At 41.7% G+C, this 14,393-nt stretch overlaps 1 protein-coding gene and 1 pseudogene across 1 annotated transcript in view; both read right to left on the bottom strand.

Annotated features, from left to right (window-relative positions):
• The window catches only part of KAZN (kazrin, periplakin interacting protein), a 1,099,220-nt gene that overhangs the window by 938,308 nt on the left and 146,519 nt on the right, over window positions 1-14,393 (bottom strand). The window lies entirely within an intron of this gene.
• The window catches only part of LOC148775132 (glycine cleavage system H protein, mitochondrial pseudogene), a 161,428-nt pseudogene that overhangs the window by 145,159 nt on the left and 1,876 nt on the right, over window positions 1-14,393 (bottom strand).

The following is a 14,393-nucleotide window of genomic DNA, read 5'->3' as shown; positions in this document are numbered from 1 at the left end:
AGAGGAACTCAAAAGCCTCTTGATGAAAGTGAAAGAGGAGTGAAAAGGTTGGTTTAAAGCTCAGCATTCAGAAAACTAAAATCATGGCATCTGGTCCCATCACTTCATGGCAAATAGATGGAGAAACAGTGGAAACAGTGGCAGATTTTATTTTGGGGGGGCTCCAAAATCACTGCAGATGGTGATTGCAGCCATGAAATTAAAAGACGCTTACTCCTTGGAAGAAAAGTTATGACCAACCTAGACAGCATATTAAAAAGTAGAGATGTTACTTTGCCAACAAAGGTCCATCTAGTCAAGGTCATGGTTTTTCCAATAGTCATGTATGGATGTGAGAGTTGGACTATAAAGAAAGGTGAGCGCCAAAGAATTGATGCTTTTGAACTGTGGTGTTGGAAAAGACTCTTGAGAGTCCCTTGGAATGCAAGGAGATCCAACCAGTCCATCCTAAAGGAAATCAATCCTGAATATTCATTGGAAGGACTGATGCTGAAGCTGAAACTCCAATACTTTGACCACCTGATGCAATGAGCTGACTCTTTTGAAAAGACACTGATGCTGGGAAAGATTGAGGGTGGGAGGAAAAGGGGACAACAGAGGATGAGATGGTTGGATGGCATCACCGACTCAATGGACATGAGTTTTTAGTAAGCTCTGGGAGTTGGTGATGGACAGGGAGGCCCGGCGTGCTGCAGTCCATGGGGTTGCAAAGAGTCGGACATGACTGAGTGACTGAAATGAACTGAACCGAGGGTGTTAGCACTAGTCATCTAATACTAATGAGAGGCTTTGGCAAAGGCACTAGTTGTTTACCACATCTATTTCCTCTTCCTCCTGGGTGCTCAGGTAACCTGTATTTCCCAGTCTCACCTTGTGATGAGGTATGCTAGTAAGCCTGAGTTCTACCAATGGCCTGGCCCATAACCCCTCCCCTAACTGCTTAGCACCAAGCCATCATTCAGAATATTTCCAGAAGCTGGCAACCTTGGAATGAACGTTAAATACTGCAGGGTCACAAAGCAAGAGGAGCCTGGATTCCTGAGTCGCCACTTGAAGGAGCGTTATGAGCTGATCAAGAGCACCTGTTTTGGCTTTAGATGCATAAGAAATAAACTCTAACCATGATAAGCTAGTGAAATTTGGATAATGATATGAGAGTTGGACCATAAAGAAGGCTGAGCACCAAAGAATCGATGCTTTCAAACTGTGGTGCTGGAGAAGACTCCTGAGAGTCCCTTGGAGTGCAAGGATATCAAACCAGTAAATTCTAATGGAAATCAACCTGGAATATTAATTGGAAGGACAGATGCTGAAGCTGAAGCTCCAATATTTTGGCCATCTGATGAGAAGTCTGACTCACTGGAAAAGACACTGATGCTGGAAAAGACTGAGGACAGGAGGAGAAGGGGATGACAGAGGATGAGACAGTTAGATAGCCTCACCAAGATGGTTAGGCAGACTCAGTGGACATGAATGTGAGCAAACTGGGATATACTGAAGGACGGGGAAGCTTGGTATACTGCTCTCCATGGGATTGCAAAGAGGTGAACCAGACTTAGAGACTGAACAATAAAAATTATAGTAGCTTGCATTGCCCTAACTCACCCGTATATAATTAAATGGCTGTTAATAAAACAGTTTTTGAATCATGATTGGTGCACTGGACACAAATAACCAGCTATGTTATCACCAAGGAGTATGTGAGGATTCCTGGGGATTAAATTCTTCATCTCACAGATGGATCAACTGAGGACTCACATAATTCGCATGGGGCTGTAGAGCTGGGAGTTCCCCGGAGGCTCAGCAGTAGAGAATCTGTCTGCAATGCAGGAGACATAGGATGCTCTGGTTCGATCCCTGGGTTGAGAAGATCCCCTGAAGGAGGGCATGGCAACCCACACCAGTATTCTTGCTGGGAAAATCCATGGACAGAGGAGTCTGGTGGACTAGGGTCTATCGGATTGCAAAGAGTCAGACACAACTGAAGTGACTGAGCATGCAAGCAGAGCTGGGACTCAGATACTAGTTTTTTTTCATTCTTCCATAGGCTCTTTCTATTTGGAATAGGCCTATTCCAAATTTGACCTTTATATTCTGCATACTACACCAGCATGGACAGATACAAGCTAGAGGTGAGTATTAAACAGCTAAGAATCTGGGCCATGCTGGGGAAATAAAACTCAGAAAGAGCCTCCTCTTCTTTGAGCATTTTGTTAATTACAAGTGAAACCAGCATTTTCTTAGGTTTTTTTCCCCATTAGATACAAACCGGCAGTTCAGGGACTTATTTTACTGTATTTACATCTCAAAAGAGAGAAAAAGTCAGCTGACAGCATCTCATTGGCTTTGATTCATGTGCTTTCTATTGTTAAGATCTCTTTTCCCTGCTAGTAAAAATCAGGTAAGAGATGAACAGTCAACCCAGTATCAGCTGAAATGGATATAGAATAATAACAACAACTAACCTTTTAACATTTACTGAACACTAACTTTATATTAGGCATTGTGCTAGGTACTTCAAATATGTTCTTTCATTGACTCACAGAAAGGAACTCATGAAGTAGAAAGTATTATGCCCATTTTACTGATGACAAAACAGAGGTTCCAAAGATGAAGTAACTTGTCTGAGTCTACACAATGCCCTTAAGGTATCTTTGAGACCATAATCTGTGATCTAGCATGAAACTGGACTGCCATGTGACTATATAAATATGCAAATGCAGTGTTTTTTAGCATCTCAAGAGGTCATGGAGGATTTCTATAACCTTTGTACTGGAAAAATTGTGCCACTGAGGGGCTAGCAGACATTTCAGAAACTTAAAAATTAGAGTCTTAGGGTCACCATCATGGTAGGGCTTATAATCTTACAAAAAGCATTTCATGTAGAAATAGAAATTTCCAGTAAAAAGTTGTTTTGTCCAGTCAGTGGACCCTTTGGAATTTTTAATTAGGTGAAAGTGTGAATTCTGAAAAGCTATGAGAGTCCTTGGACAGCAAGGTGATCAAACATGTCAATCCTAAAGGAAATCAACCCTGAATATTCAATGGAAGGACTAGTACTAAAGTTGAAGCTCCAGTACCTTGGCCACCAGATGCCAAGAGTTGACTCACTGGAAAAGACCCTGATGCTGGGGAAGATGGAGGGCAAGAGGAAAAGGGGAAGACAGAAGATGAGATGGTTGGATGGCATCTGACTCAATGGACGTGAGTTTAAGCAAACTCAAGGAGACAGTGAAGGACAGGGAAGCCTGGCATGCAGCAGTTCATGGGGTCGCAACGTCGAACATGACTGAGCAACTGAACAACAACAATTTAAGGTTGTGAAGCCCTGCACACAGGCACTGGTCTCAGACCTGAGTTCACGGCCTCACTGTGCCCAAAACAAGCTGTGGTCTGAATCCTTTTAAGCCACATTTTTTTCATCTGCAAATAAAAAAGGTGGGGGGAGATCATAATACTTCCCTCATAAGGAGGTTATGAAGGTTAAATAAATGAATAAAAGAAAAATTCTGCTGCTAAAGCTTTTACTTTACAACTTCCCTGGCTCTTGGATGGTGCTCGTTAAGTAGCAGTATTTAGAATGTTATTAGTTTCTTGAAAAGAGACAATCTCTCGGGTAATCCTGGAAGTTTTATTCAACTCAGATTGAGCTGATTATAAATATTAACCTTTGGGTCTCCCCCCCAAATTCCTGAACTGCATGGTCAATAGGTCAATATGGTAGTCACTAGCTTCACACATGAAGCTATTTTAATTTAAACAAATTCAGAAGTCAGTTTTTTGGTCACATTAGCCACATCTGAGGCACTTAATCGCCACATGAGGCTCATGGTTACTGTATGGGACACAGAAAATGTAGAATATTTCCATCAGTATGGAAAGTTCTGTTGGACGTCCTGGGTCCAGAGAAAGAAAAGAGTCAGAAAGAATTTAGGGAACATAATCACTTGCAAAGGGCAGTTTGTATGTAGCTCTGCTGAAGGACAGTTGATGGATCAGATAGGCCAAATGGGTCCCTCTGCATCGCTGAGAATTTAATGCTCCTTGGAAAGTTAATCAATTTTTCAGAATATCTCCCTATGTGGATATTTCTTTGACAGTAGATTTCCCAAGGCAGGAAATCTCGGAAACTAAGGTTGAAATCTCTCTTGATTCCTGTTCAGGGCTTGGGTCCTCAATGGATTTAAGTGACAGTTAAGATATAGCTGAGGACATCATCAGGGGGCCTTCGCATAAAGAAGATATGCATATATTTTGTGAAAATACCATTCAAGGAAAAGAAGACATTAGAGACATTGTGTGCCTTCGAATTAATGGTCTGAAAGCAAACAGGAGTATGAATTTTCTTTACATCTGTTCATCTTTTGCATTTTCCCCCACAATATGACCATATTTTTGTATAAAATATGTTACATGTGCATAAAATATGTTATATTCAGGCTGTTTTTTCAAATTCAGAGAACACCACCAAGATAACACTTATTTCTAAAGATGTTGTTATATATCCAAGAAGCGTTTGAAGACTTTTACAAACACACTTCTATAAAACAGATATGCAGTGTTAGAGCAGGATCTGTTATGTGCCAAAAAAGCATTTATATTATAAATTTGTATTTTTTTTTTTGAAAAGCCAAGAGAGGAAATCCAACTGGCTGCAATTGAATTAAAGAACGGTAAGATATTTTTCTTTCTGTCTTTTTACAGTACACAGTGCAGGTTTATTTTTCCCATTTTAAAAGATTATACAAAATAGAATTTATAAACCATTTTCTTGCTAAATGAAGGCAACTAACTCATTAGTAGATATACTGGTGCATAATATATTTCTAAGGCTTTGTGTTTTCTTCAGTTGAGCCATAGATCTTCAAAGCTCTTCCACTGGCATGCAATGGTGAGACACATGGATAATATCCTGGACGCAGTTCTGGAAATGTGGACCAGTGGACACAAGGAGAGTGGTCTAGGCAGGGATACCTTGTCCATCTAACAGTACACAGAAAACATTGCAGAGACCTCCTTGGCCAGGCACCAATAAATAGACAAACATGACTTCCTTTCTCCAAACACGAGCTAGAATTTTTCATCAGGCTAAAGTAGAAAAACTATGGGTGGGATTCTGCCATCTTCTCTGAGAGTCTAGGAGATAATTTATCTGGTCCAGGAGAGCAGGCTAATGTTTCCTGCTAATTTCCACATCTATTTTTAAACTTTAATTTCCTCTTGCTCATTGTTCCAGAGATGCTGATCACTGTGCCTGCCTGTCTACAGCCCCTCTCTGGAGGGAATCACTCCCAGTTATATACAGGACAGCACTTCTTTCCCCTCAGCCAAAGCTGGTTGGACAGAATCTCTATGTCAACTGGAGTTGTCCAGAGCCCTGGAGAACATCTTGATTTCCCAGTTTCTAAACCTGTGACCTTATATAGGTTAAGTTTTCTAAGCCTTAGTTTCTTCATCTGGAAAACAAAGACAATGACACCTGCCTTACAGCTCTTGTCAGTGTTGAGTGAGATGGTGCACGCTGACACAGTCCCTGGTGAAATGGAAGCACTCAGGTAAGATGAGCTGCTGCTGGCGCTGTCACGATCATCGCCATCATCATCAACAATATTAATATCATCACCAATATAAAGATCATGATCATCACCATCATCATTACCATCCTGATCATCATCACTGTCATCACCAGCATTGTCACTGCCAGCATCACCATCTGAACCCAGGTGAGCCGGAGCAATAAACTGAAAGGCTTGTAGATTCAGGGTTGAGAATGCCGTTTTGGTCTATAAGCAATTTACTGAGTAAGCAGAGGGAAACATAAATGACCATACTGACAGTACTGGCATTTAGTGATCAAAGGTCAAGGATACACAGAATCTTGCAATGTACAAGAGTATTACATAAGGAAGCATCCTGTGTCCTGCACAATCTTCAAAAGTCCTACTGGACAATGTGTATAAAGAATCAAGCCTAGAATCTGACTCTATAATACATATAAACATATGATATTGTTTACAAGGTTTTAATACATGCTGAATTTCCCAGGAATGCAATTCACGTGTAACTTAAAGAAAGGCCCCAGTTTGTCTTGTCGGCAGTTTACTAAGAGCCAGTCACTGTGATGGTTGCAAACAGAGCTGCAAATTCGTTGTCAGCCCTTCCATCAAGAGTTGGGATCTTTATAGTCACTTCCTCCTCTCTCCATCCCCAACACCACGCGACTGCTTTGACTGGGACTATGGAAGAAATGATGTGACTGTCGAGGCCAAGTAATAAGAGCTTAGACAGCTTCAGCTGGAACACTTGTCCTAGGAGCCCTGACTGTCCTGTATGAAGCCTGAACACCCTGAGACTGTCATGTAGAATCACCACATGCAGGCAGCATGCTCTTCAACCTTGCAGCTCAGAGGCCCGATGAGTGAGTGACGTGAAACCATCTTGGATGTGATTCCTTCAGCTTCAGCTGTTCCAGGGCCAACCACTGGAGTCCTCCCCACTGAGGCCCCACTGACATCACAGAGCTGGGCAGAGTCATTCTTGCTGTGCTCTTTCTGAATTTCTGACCTACCAGACCCATGAGCATCATAGAGTGATTGCTCAGGGATGTTGAATTTTGATTTGTTATACTGCAATAAATCACTGAAAGAATCACCCTTTGGGAAAACTATATCACCAGCACAATCTGACTTTATCAATTTATATTTGAAGTCATTTATTCATGGTGATTCTATACACAGATGCTAATGTGGGGCTGTTTCATTTTTTTCCATCTAAATGTTTATACAGTAAGCTATACCTTACTTTTTGTTTTAAATGAATTACTCTCCTTGTAATATTTTATCTTTCAGTTAGAACACTGTATCAATTTTATTTTACTCATTTATTTTAATTGGAGGCTAATTACATTACTGTATTGTAGTGGTTTTGCCATACATTGACATGAATCAGCCATGGGTGTACATGTGTCCCCAATCCTGAACCCCACTCCCACCTCCCTCCCCATCTCATCCCTCAGGGTCATCCCAGTGCATTGTATCTATTTTATTTTAAGATTATCTATGAAGTTCATTCCAAGATAGGGAAGGGGATGCTATAAAAATATCTGTTACAAAAAGGGAGCATTTGGTCCAGTAGGTCAAAGTACTTTTCCCCCTGAGACCTGGCGAGGGCAGTCATTTTTGTTAGCATCTTTCTTTCTGGTTCTCCTGAGATCTATCTGTACTTGGTTACCCTCCTCCAGTTACTTGAGACTTTCATTAGCATTCTCTTCTTTTGCCTTTTTATTGGAGTTTCTTTGCTTTATAATGTTGTGTTAATTTCTGCTGTACAATGAAGGGAATCAGCTATGTGTGCCTGAGTACTAAGTTGCTTCAGTTGTGTCCAACTCTTTTGTGACCCCATGGACTGTATCCTGCCAGGCTCCTCTTGCCATGGAATTTTCCAGGCAAGAACGTTGGAGTGTATTGCCATGCCCTCCTTCAGGGGATCTTCCCAACCCAAAGATTCAACCAGCATCTTTTATGTCTCCTGCATTGGCAGATGAGTTCTTTATCACTAGCACCACCTAAAGTGAATCAGCTATATGTACACTTATATTCCCTTCCTCTTGGATCCCCTCCCCCACCATCCCACCCCTCCAGGTCATCACAGAGCACCAAGCTGAACTCCCTGTGCTAGACAGCAGGTGCCCACTAGCTATTTTACACATGGTATTGTATATAGAAAGTGAAAGTCGCTCAGTTGTGTCCAACTTTTTTTGACCCCATGGACTGTAAAGTCCATGGAATTCTCCAGGCCAGAATACTGGAGTGGGTAGCCTTTCCCTTCTCCAGGGGATCTTCCCAACCCAGGGATCAAACCCAGGTCTCCAGCATTGCAGGCAGATTCTTTACCAGCTGAGTCACAAGGGAAGTCCAAGAATACTGGAGTGGGTAGCCTATCCCTTCTCCAGCAGATCCTTCCAAGCCAGGAATCGAACTGGGGTCTCCTACATTGCAGGTGGATTCTTATATATGTTGATCCTAATCTTCCAATTCATTCCACCCTCCTCTTTCCTCAGTGTCCGCATGTCTGTTCTCCACATCTACATCTCTGTTCCTTCCCTGGAAATAGGTTCAGCTTTACTATTTTTCTATATTCCACATATATGTGCTAATATATATTATTATGTTTTCCTCTTTCTGACTTCACTCTGTATGACAGACTCAAGGTCCATCCACAGTCTTGTAATACCTTTCCTCAGCTAGCTGGGATAGGTTCTTTCAACTCAGGAAGCCTTGACTAGGATGACCAATTTAGATCCAACCTATATAGGTTCTTTTTGTTCTCTGACAGGGAAAATGAAAGCTCAAAGAGATTAAGGAAAGCTGTTTTCTCCAGCATCTGTTGGCATTTCTCAGTAAGATCCAGGTGTCCTAGGTGTCCTCTTCCATCTTTATCTTCTTACTTCTGATATAACCCTTAAAAGTTAAATTATATTTCTTTTGGTTTCTCTTAGAATCTTCTACTCTTCTTTGTTTGATTTACTATTACCTTCAAAACCCAGACAATATATCTTGTGGTTTCTCTCAGCACGTTTCTGTTCTTTATTCTGTGCTCTGGTCTCCCTTTCTTCCCACTGGTTCCAGGCTTACATTTATCCTTAACTATGCCCTGCTCCTTTTATTAAATCTGAGCTCATTGCATGTATCCTGGGTATTACATTAATATACCTCTTGACTTTCACATCAAAAGCAGTGGCAGTTGGGGTGTCAGAAATTCATTTTTGACAATCATTCACCCTTTGGAGTCTTTTAGAAAAGAATCTCTGCCCGTGGACATACTTTTTTTTTTTTTAACTTGCCTTGCTGAAATACAAAAAGGCTGTATATCCTGTTTTAGAAGATCAGTGCCCGTGCCCCAGCTGTCATAAATTCTAAATGGCACATGCAATCCCTCTGTGTTTGTTGAGGAGCCTATTTGTGGTGTGTTCCCATCTTACATGGATTACCTTCCTTGTCTACTGATGTGGGATCCCAACTACTCTGTTTGTACCAAATATGACTGTGTCCCTCTGACCATAGCAGTTTAGGTCCACAGTGGACCAATGATCAAGTTATACCAACAAGAATCCCTTTTCAGTGCGCTTCAAATTGATTCTTAGAAATCAAGATTTTAGTGTAGTTTGGCCTGGTCACTTGAAGGAAAAAAAAAAAGTAAATGCAGGGACTGTGGTTCAGAGATGATCTCTCTCCAGAAAAAGAAGAAAAGGTCAGAGATGTTGCAAGAGGCTTAAATGAAAGATAGACAGAAGGCCCTGGTGCTTTTGAGTTCCTGGGTTTTAGTACCTAGCCAAGGACCAGTGACCTTGGGTTCCATTAGAAACTTCATAATAATCTCCTCCTACCTTTTGTTCTTTCCCACCCAATCAATGACATTTCCCTCAGATGTAAAAAGTCTTAGCTAATCCAGAGATTTCCATTTTGGATCAGTTCAAAGAAATTTAACAGCAATTTAAGCACAATTTCCTATCAAATTTAATCTAATATTTGGAAAAAGAATAGCAATGTGGGAGACATTCAAATTTTGGAGTTTTTTCTTAGGGGGAAAAAAAAGTGACCAAAGAATGCAAGGGAGTGGAATATACACAACTGTAAACTGCTGAGTTCTGTCACACCAAAGGAGCATAGGTAGGCAGCTCATGTTGCGGGTAAGCCAGTATCTAGCAGCACCAAGCGGGTCTCTGTCAAGTGGCTTGTTGATGATGGTTCATAAAACTTGGCTTCATGCACACCCCAAACAAGTTTCTCAGGCACTGATACTGGGTTCACGGCTTGTGCCAGGAAAAGACCTACTATAGCTTTTGATTTTTGCAAAGCTTAAGGAAGGAAGCATATTCACAAGATCTTGCTGCTAAGTAACCATTCCAGCCTGCCATCTTTGTTTCTGCAAGATAACAAGATAATAAGCTTTCCTTGCCCTCTATGGTTGTTTCTAATTTTTCTGATGACTGTATACCAGCTCTGCTCTTAGTCACCCAGAGGACTTCTCTAAAATACAGTGCCTAAAACCACACCTTCTCCAACATGAGCAAAACCCCATCCTGGGGGAGGGGCCCACCTTCCAGAGCTCTCTTCCTCAGCCCAAGTACATCCTGCAGAGTTCTCTTTATATCTTGGCAGTCAGTCTCCTCCCATAGCTTAACAATACTTTAATTTCTCCAGTTTAAATAATGATGATGATGATAAAATGTTTTGGTTTTAGCTTGCTAAATACTAAATCATAAAATTATGTCAAAATATCTAGGTATCGTGACATTTGCAAATTCAAAATACAGAGGGCATAGGACCTTGGTCAACTTTCAAAGACCAAATCTGTCATTTGAAGACTGCCATCCTTGGATTTCAGAACGAACAACCTGGTATCCCTCTTGAGAGGGATGGTACCCCTTGAAGAGATATCTGGAGCCAGAAATTCTGAGATTTTATACCTTCCAGGACTAAATTTGTCAAGGAACCCTAGAGGAAATTTCCTAGAGGAAATTAACCTATTTGTATTTGATCCTCAATGCCAAGATTTCCTCTGTTTCACAAAGTTTATTTTAATTTGGAGACCATACCAGCCAGATAATATCCCACAGTACAATGAAGTATCATACTGATGTCCAGAAGGTTCTACAAATGTTGGCCATGAAGCCAAGTCTGATGGCCCCAAAGGTAGGCTGAACTATGACTCACAACCATCACCACCTTTACCCAACCCCACCATAGACAAAAAGCTGGAAAATGTGTTTCTTTATGAAGGTGATATCCAAGAAAGGTAATGCTTTAAGCAGGCAATTACTAGTTATTGCAAGGCATTTATGGAGTTAAGTGTTATCGTTAGTGTTAGTCAATCAGTCATGTCTGACTCTGCAACCCCATGGACTGTAGCCCACCAGGCTCCTCTCTCCACGGAATTCTCCAGGCAAGATTACTGGAGTGGGTTGCTATTCCCTTCTCCGGGGGATCTTCCCAACCCTGGGATCAAACCCGGGTCTCCTGCATTGCAGGCAGATTCTTTACCACCTGGGCCACCAGGGAAGCCCAAATGCAAAGAGGGGAGTGTGGAAAGAGTTAATGTCTGCTTCTAACAGAGCATTGGCCTCTAATCCGTTCCTCTCCACATGTCCCAGGGGCAGGGCTGCAACCAGCTGGAACATTAACCTTGCAGGTATAATCTTATCACATGGAGGATGGAACTGGTACCCCCTGAAGAGATATCTGGAGCCAGAAATTCTGAGATTTTATACCTTCCAGGCCTAAATTTGTCAAGGAACCCAGAGGAAATTAACCTATTTCTCTACTCAGGAGAGAAGACAAAATATTTCCATCTTCACTCACAAGGTCTTCTGGCAATTTGGATGAATGATGCTGAGAGCATAAAACGATGGAATATGAACTTTCCAAATGAATTTCAAAAGAAACCCCAAACATCACGAACCACAGCTGCTTTGTTTTCTTATTCATGACCTTCATCCACCTTCTCTTCCATAAAGCAAACGGAAATGTGTCATTCTGATTAACGGTGATTGCCTCCTTGTCATACATCACCTAAAATGAGATGTTTTATTGTGACAGATTTAAGGGGACATGGGCATATATTTAAGAGGCACTTAAAGAAAAACACTCTTGATTATCCACAGCACTTAAAACACCCTGTTATCTTCTTCCAACCCTCCCTGCTTCCTGAAAATCCTTAAAGGTAGAGAAATTACATGGCATACAGTAGCAGCTGATGACTGCCTTGTATGTATAGCTGTATGGTTTAAAACACTGCTCTAATAATATTGACCAGTATCAGGATTGTGATTAACCAGACTATAATCGTGCCTGGCAAGCTCTGCAGTGATTTTTCCTACAGAAAATAATATCCCCAAATCCTGCTTTTAAGGAGAGTTTTTGTGTGATGTATTATTTCCCTTCTTGGAAACAAGAGAAAACTAAAACAGTTTAGACTGGTTATGGTTGCAGCAGGTATGATTTTTGAACATAACTTCCTAGAAGGCAAGGAGAGTATGAAAGCCTGTGTAATGTTCACAGAAAACCATTAGGCCTGGATCATGCTATTGGTTTGTTACCGCATTCTCAAGCTCTTGTACCGCATCTGTATAAAGTTTGGGACCCAGTAATTATCTGCTGAATGTACTTGCGAAGGTCAAGCAAGGAATCTAAACACACTGAAACATCTACAAAGGGATAGTAGCTAAGGATAAGACAGAGGAGGAAACTGGAAAGGAAGTGGATGGCGGAAAGAATGAATGAGTGATTGATTGTATCCTCAAGGTCAATAATCATTAAGCAAGCAGGTAGAATTAGTACAAACATGACCTAGAAAAGGAAGTCCTTGGCGGCAGGAAAAGAACCACACCATCCGTCTGACTGACCATCATCAAGCACCAAAGTCAGCTTTCAATAATGCTTGTTGAATGAACAAACAGATGGATAAATGGATGAAGCTGATTTAACCTAAACCTTTACCTCCAGGCACAAACAACATTTGCTGTGCCTGTAATAAATCATTTTTTTAATATCAGCGTAAATTTAGGCTATTTCTTTTGCAGAAAAATAAAAAAACCTGACAAGTATGGTAAGAAACAGAAGCCTTGAAGGCTAACTGTGGGACTGTCCATGCTTGACATCCACCTTCAGAGAAAGCATTTGCAACTTTGTTCATTTTAAGCTAGTTAGGTAACATTGCTGATCATGATAACTCTGGTACTCATTGACTAAGCCAGAGCTATAAAACACATGGTATTTATCTGGAATCTAAGCACACCATCACCAAATAAGAGGCAGACATGACATGATCCAGCAAAGAATGAGGGTAAATTTTGCCAATTAAGCCACCAGAGAGAATCTTTTCTTTGGGTTTGGATGAAGTCTGTTTAAAGCCTTGCATCAGTTCAGTTCAGTTCAGTCGCTCAGTCGTGTCTGACTCTCCGCGACCCCATGAATCACAGCACGCCAGGCCTCCCTGTCCATCACCAACTCCCGGAGTACACTCAAACTCATGTCCAGAGAGTCGGTGATGCCATCCAGCCATCTCATTCTCTGTCGTCCCCTTCTCCTCCCGCCCCCAACCTTTCCCAGCATCAGAGTCTTTTCCAGTGAGTCAACTCGTCGCATGAGGTGGCCAAAGTATTGGAGTTTCAGCTTTAGCATCAGTCCCTCCAATGAACATCCAGGATTGATCTCCTTTAGAATGGACTGGTTGGATCTCCTTGCAGTATAAGGGACTCTCAAGAGTCTTCTCCAACACCACAGTTCAAAAGCACCGATTCTTCGGCGATCAGCTTTCTTCACAGTCCAACTCTCACATCCATACATGACCACGGGAAAAACCATTGCCTTGACTAGACGGACCTTGGTTGGCAAAGTAATGTCTCTGCTTTTTAATATACTATCAAGGTTGGTCATAACTTTCCTTCCAAGGAGCAAGCGTCTTTTAATTTCATGGCTGCAATCAGCATCTGCAGTGATAGGGAGGCTCCAAAAGAGCTCATAAACAAACTCGATACAGAGAAATAGAAGCTGTCCACTTTGGGAACAGCAAACATATCCACAGCATAATTAGGGATAAGTCACAAAACCATTCCAAGTCAGGACCAGGAGGTGGAGAAGCTATTCACTGAACTAGCAAGGTCAGGAGGACAATTTGTTTCAGGGAAGAAAGTGGGTTCAATTTGGGGCATGTCAATTTTGATGTGACAGATGAACATCCTGAAAGAAGTGATGAGTCAGAAGTGAATGTCTGGGGCTCCTGTAGGGCAAGAGTCTGATAGATATTTCACTGTTGATAGCATATGGGATGGCAGGTGAAGCCATGGGAAGGGAACAGAGAGAGAAAGAGCAGAGGGCATAACCATGCAGGTGGAAAGAGCAGCCAAAGAACCCTAAAAGGGCAGTTGAGAGATAGGAGGGAGGCCAGGGTATGTGATGGTTCAGAAGAGTTTCAAGGAGGCAATATTCAACACTGGTGATTTTGGCAGAGTTTATAGTGATAAGATTTCACTTAGGCAACAAGGAGATCACACCAATCAATCCTAAAGGAAATCAACCCTGAATATTCATTGGAAGGACTGCTGTTGAAGCTGAAACTCCAATACTTTGATCACCTGGTGCAAAGAGCTGACTCATTGGAAAAGGCCCTGATTCTGGGAAAGACTGAAGGCAAAAGGAGAAGAGGGCAGCAGAGGACTGGTTAGATATCTATCTAACCAGAGATGGTTAGATAGCATCACCGACTCAATGGACATGAATTTGAGCAAATTCTGGGAGATAGTGAAGGACAGGGAAACCTGGCATGCTGCAGTCCATGGGGTCAGAAAGAGTCAGATGTGACTTAGCAACTCAACAACAACAACACTGTTACAA

This window comes from Moschus berezovskii, chromosome 17 (genome assembly GCF_049115385.1).
Source record: "Moschus berezovskii isolate FMDL1 chromosome 17, NW_MosBer_1.0, whole genome shotgun sequence".
Taxonomy (NCBI): Eukaryota; Metazoa; Chordata; class Mammalia; order Artiodactyla; family Moschidae; genus Moschus; species Moschus berezovskii.
This window is presented reverse-complemented; position numbering and strand designations above follow the sequence as displayed.